The 6,381-nt window shown below is 32.2% G+C and overlaps 1 non-coding gene across 1 annotated transcript; it reads right to left on the reverse strand.

Moving 5' to 3' along the window:
- Positions 1-6,011: 6,011 nt before the first annotated feature.
- LOC141702430 (small nucleolar RNA R71) lies at positions 6,012-6,118 on the reverse strand. Its single transcript, XR_012567103.1, has one exon. It is a non-coding gene; the product is annotated as a small nucleolar RNA R71 (small nucleolar RNA).
- Between the last annotated feature and the right edge of the window lie 263 nt (positions 6,119-6,381).

Below are 6,381 nucleotides of genomic sequence, written 5' to 3' on the forward strand. Positions count from 1 at the left end.
GAAGCTGTACCCAAGACAGCTTTTCACACCCATCAAGGCCATTACGAATTTTAGTTATGTATTTCGGCTTGACTAACGGACCAACAACATTTCAGGCCATCATGAACGATGTGTTCCAGCCTTATATAACCCGGTTTGTGCTCATCTTCTTCGACGATATTCTGATTTACAGTTCCACACCCGAGGAACGTGTGGAGTATGTGAAGATTGTTCTAGAAATTTTGAGGCAACATCAGCTGTATGCAAATAAGAAAAAATATGAGTTTGTCATGATAGAAGTGGCATACTTGCGCCGCATAATCTCCCAAAAAGGTGTTGCAGTTGATCCCGAAAAGGTGAAATTAGTGTTATCCTGGCCAATTCCTAAAAATTTACGAGAGCTCCGTGGGTTTCTTGGTTTATCGGGTTATTATCGGAAGCTTATCCGGAATTATGCTAATATTACGTTTGCTTTAATTGAACATCTTAAGAAAGACTGTTTCGGGTGGAACACAGCAGCCACACATGCCTTTGAGGAATTAAAACATGCACAAGTATCTTCTCCCATTCTCATGATGCCGGATTTCACCCTCCCTTTTGCCATCGAAACAGATGTCTCAGGGTGTGGATTATGAGCTGTCCTGTTGCAAAATGAACACCCAATACCTTTTTTCAGCAAAATCTTGGGACCGTGGGCACGACTTGTAATATTCGGGATGTATCGTGTAATTATTTTTATCAATAAATAAATATTATGTGAATATTATATATATTTTTGGTGAATTATGTGTTGATTGGTATTTGTGTTTGTTGTTTGTATGTGATAAAATTCATAAATTTTAATTTTTATATATCCAGAATGAGGTATAGATTATTTTGACATTTTTTTTAATAATTTATGTCATTATATTATTTTATAATTGATTTATAAATTTAATTAATTATTTTTCGATTTAATTAATAATTATTTTGATTATTCGTAAACCGTCCAACTTCAACAGTTTATACGTTTTCACTCCCTAGAATTTACGGAAAAACTCATTTATAGCTGTTTGATTATTCCGAGCATTTTCCATGTTTTAACTTTTTCAATCCGGAGTACGGATTTACCTATACAATTCCCGGTACAATTTTATGATTATTTTAATATTATGTTACTGTCTCGATATACGTGCAACCTAGATATTTTTGTCATCTAAGATATTTTGATTAAAATATTACTTTTTATTAAAGTACGTGCATCTAGGGGCTAGAACACCAAAACTTTATTTAAAAGCCCGATTTTTATGTTTATCCTAAAACTGGTACCGAATTGGATCAGTTTTATTAATACTTAGCTGTTAAGTATTCTATTTTTAAATCCGATATGATCCAACGGGGTACTAATATTCCGTAAATATAAATATCCGTTACGGTACTTTATTTTGTACAGATAAAGACAAATACACGGTAAAATTCTATAATTATCTAGAGAAAATATAAATATTCATTGTGTTCTTCATAATCGAAGAAGAATTTGAAGGCGTTATCGAACTCCGATTTTGCCGTGCAAGTAGTCAAATTGAAACTCGTGACAAGTAGAATCAAGTTTTTCAATCTTTAACACTGCAGAAACATCAGGTTATTTTCTATAAATTTTATTAATTTTGAATTTAATTGGATTAAATGAGGACATTTTGATTATGATGTTGTTTTTGTGTTTTGATGATTTCATGTTGTAGGGAATTAAATTCTGGTCAATTTGGTATATTATCTGTTAGAATTTTGAGCTCCATATCATAGAGAAATTTGAGTTTGATTCTTCGAATTAGAAATTAGGGGTTGAATGTTCTAGGGGTTATTAGTAAAATTGATTGATACCAACATGTAGATCGTTGAGAATAAGTTCAATTTATGGTCTCGGTTTGTTCAAAGGGTTCCAGGAGTGAGTTCGCCGGAAAGTATGGGGTGTTGGCGGCGTAAATTTCAATTTGTTTGGCGGCGTAAATTCCAATTTATTTTTCCAGCCTTTTTACGATGTTTTGGACGATATAAATTCGTCTCTCAGGTTTCTGGGTGGCTAAAGATCGTTTGTTGTGAATTTGGTAGAGTTCTGGGCAGTTTTGGAGCCATTAGATAAGCAACATGGCAGTGGTCATGGAGTGTCGGCGGTGATCAGGAAAGGGGAGCGAGAGATGATAGTAAAATTACCATTTTATCCCCCTGCTTTGTAAAAATTTTGTTTATTCCCCCAAAGTTTCCAAAACTTACATTTTACACCCTCGTATAAAATTTTAAATATTTACAGTTTACACCTTTTGTAAATTAATTTTAAAAAAAATATTATTTATTTATTTATTATAATTATAAAATTCATTTTTAATAATTTTTAAATTTAAAAAAATCTGAATTATTTAATTAATTAATTTTGGTTTATAATTAACTATTTAATTGATCAATTAATTTAAATATTAATTAATTTATTTATTTATTAATTAACTTTAATTGATTATTTAATTGGGTTTAATTATTCTTTTTGATTTAAAAATTTCGAAAAATAGTTTCGAGTCTTAAAATATTTTCTAAAATATGTTCAATGTTTGTTGATCATTTATAATGACTAGTTTATTGAGTCGCATTTCGCAGTGACCTTCTAAAATAAATTTTCGTCTTCTTTTTATTTTCTTATCTAATCTTTGATCATTTGGAAATTATGAATAATAAATAAATACAATAAATTAAAATTTTAAAAAATCATTTTCTCTTTAAACATTCTATTCCAATGAGTCGCTCTCTCATGATTCATAAATTATAATAAAATTATATTATGTATTAGTCAATAATTAATGTAATATTTTTTCTATTTAATAATATAAAGTTTTTAGAAAATTATAAAAAATAGATTGAAACAATTTGAGAGCCGCCACCTCATCTCCCTTGTCTTCTCCTTTACATAAGCATAAAAATATAATATAATGATATAATCATTTAAAAAATATTGAGAAAACTTATTTGTAAACACTTGCCTTTGTAGTATTTTATAGGCTAAAAACTAAAAGAAAAATATAAGAAAAATGTAATATAGTAAGTTGATATTAGAAGAAAGAGGAGAAACGATATTTTAAAAGAATATAATGAGAATATCAAGATGGAAAGTTGATTTAAATGGAAAGATGAAATTTTAAGAGAATATTATGATGGTACATTAATTTTAAAAATCTTAGTTAAAGTTTTTGTAGAAACTTTAGGAGAGTATTACGAACAGTGATGGTATATTTAAGAGAATATAAGTTAACTGTAAATTTTGATATAGAAAAATAAAATATAGTAACTTGTTTTAAGGAGAAACAGAAGAATTAGGTATTAAAAGGAAATTTAGGAGAATATCAATACGGTAAGTTGATTTAAATGGAAAGTAGAAGTTATAGAAGAATATTATGATTGCAAGTTGATTTCAAAAATCTTAATTAAAGATTTTGCAAAAGTTTTAGGAGAATATTACAAACGGTGATAGTATGTTTAGAAAGATATAAGGTAATTATAATTTTTGATATTTATTAATTCAAAAAATTGAGAAAATTTGAAAAATAAAATGAGACGATCTGAGATGCACCACCTAAACGCCCCGTCTTCTCCTTTATATAAGTATACTGATTTCAAGGCCAATTTCGGTATTCGAACTTCTTTATTTGATTACAAAATGATTCTTTTACCCGTTTTAATCTCGAAAAATATTCAAAATTTCGTATTAAATGCCATAAAAATCATTTTAACCCTAAACCTTCTTTGAAAATTTATTTTTATTGAATACCTTATGTGTTATGCGCTATGTGTTACCTGATTGATGTGTTATATGCCTTTGTGAGTATTGCCTGACTATTTTAATCGTAACTTTCAATCCATAAAATCGGAATTGGGTGAAACGAAGGGTAGATAGAAGCTTATATCGAACCTTCTTAAGATATATTACAGGTGCTTTGAATATATCTGAGATATATCATATGATAGCATGTGCTAGTTAAACTGCTTAACCCTGAACTAGATCATTTGATACTTGAACTATAAGCCTTATTTATTGTGAACCATTGATTATTAAATTTCCAGATACGAACCCACATAAATACGAAACTATTTCACAAATACATTCACACCATACACCAATCACTGAAACAGATTTGTTAACATACAATCACTCATACTTTCTACAATACCTTATAACATAAGAGAACCAAACCTTGTATAACCATTAAACCATTCTTCATCTATTACCGGATTCTTCTACAAAATTGAAGCCATTCTTCATACATACCTTGATATACCTTTATGATACTCATGAATTGCATTATGCTTTGAGATAAATATCTTACCAATGTTGATTATGATCTTGTTTTATTGAATTACATTTTTATCATATTGAATTGTTAATGAATTGGATGGTTTTTGAAATGTGGACCAAATTCGTGGTTAGACCAGATTCATAGTCATGTTAGGCCAATGTGTGCCTTGGATCTAGTATAGAGAGCAGAGTTGTGTGCCTTGCTCGGGGTTAGTGCGTGACTGATCAGCAGCTTAACCTTAGTTTTTAAAATTAAAAGTGAATATCCAATTTTAATAATTGCTTAACATGAGACTTGATTTCTGTATTCCATTTCATTCGATTATTGCTTAATCTCAGTTATTGTTTATATGACTTGCTGAGCTGGTTAGCTCACTCTTGTGATCCTTTTTATTTTCTGTTCCAGTTAAGAAGGAAACTGTTGGTAGCGAGGATCCCCAAACCAGTGTTCAAGCTAGGATTTCAGGTTGAGTGATGGAACGAGCTAATAGGAGCATTATGCTTTAGTTATTAGTTTTGCAAGTTTGTAAGAATATTTTATTATAAGTTAAAAGTTTAACTAGTTGGGATTTGGTACGATGTAATGTAAATTAAGGTTGTGGCTTGTTTTATACTCTAACCTGTTACGATCCGTGGATGTTTAGGGTCATTGCATATATTATTTCATATACAGGTTTATATATATTGTGTGTGTGTGTGTTATGAACCCCAAATCTCTGACCCAGATTTGGAGGGCGTCACACAACTTAAAGCTATTTACGAGAAAATATTAATGGCGATAATGTTATCGGTACAAAAATGGTGATTGTACCTACTGGGTCATCCTTTTTAATTCGGACGAATCAAAAGAGCTTGAAGTTTTTATCAGAGCAACGTGAGATTGGGTTGGATTATTAGAGATGGGTCATCAAAATACTGGGATATCAGTTTAAATTCGAATATAAACCTAGGGATGTTAATAATGCAACCGATGTCTTGTCATGAATGATTCCAGCTAAAGTGGGTTTTGGAGCAATGATAACAATGGGTGGGGTTGACTAGAAAGAAATTGTGCATAGCATTGAGAGGGACCCTTTCACTCAACAGCTGCAAAATGATATACTTAACCACAAGACAATGCCAAAAGGTTTAGAATTGGTGCAAGGACTGGTCCGCTACAAAGGGCATCTAGTGATTCCCCACGACTCGGAACTGGTCAACAAACTATTATAAAAATTCCACGATACCACGACTGGAGGGCACTCAATGGAATTCAAGACTTGTCAAAGGCTTAGGAGAGAGTGGTATTGGACTAGCATGCGAAAGAAAGTGTCTCAGTATGTCCGGAAATGCGCTGTTTGTCAAAGATAGAAAAATTCATCTCTAAAACCAGCAGGGCTGCTCCAACCCCCCCCCCCAATACCAAGACAAATATGGGAGTATATCTCGCTTGATTTCGTAGAAGGGATGCCTAAATCTATGGGTGTTGACACCATTTTGGTTGTAGTGGACCGTCTCTCGAAATTCACTCTTTTCATGGGGTTGAAGCACCCATTTACAGAACACTTTCAAATTCAACAATGTTTCTGAATATGCTATTAAGTTGAGGCTTTTCCCATTCTCTCTGAGGGATAAAGCTAAGTGCTGGTTGAATTCTCTACCACCAGGCTCTATCACCAAGTGGGAAGATCTTGCTCAGAAGTTTCTCACTAAATTCTTCCCTACGGCAAAAACAGCTGCAGTCAGGAATGCTCTTACTCAATTTGAACAACAATCGGGAGAATCTTTGTGTGAAGCTTGGGATCGTTATAAGGAGATGCTGAGAAAGTGTCCTCATTATGGGATTCCTGACTGGATGATCATTAACTGCTTTTATAATGGTTTGGGTGAGACTTCTAGACCCATGCTTGATGCATCATCAGGTGCAACCTTATGGGCTAAGAGCTACGATGAAGCTTATGATTTGATTGAAATGATGGCTGCTAATAAATACCAGAACCCTTCTCAGAGACTAAGCGGGAATTCTGGAGGTAGATGCAGCTACTTCTATAGCTGTTCAGGTTAAGGCTTTGACGATGAAGGTGGATTCTTTGGCTAATTATGGAGTT

Source organism: Apium graveolens, unplaced genomic scaffold (genome assembly GCF_009905375.1).
Source record: "Apium graveolens cultivar Ventura unplaced genomic scaffold, ASM990537v1 ctg5074, whole genome shotgun sequence".
Classification (NCBI taxonomy): domain Eukaryota; kingdom Viridiplantae; phylum Streptophyta; class Magnoliopsida; order Apiales; family Apiaceae; genus Apium; species Apium graveolens.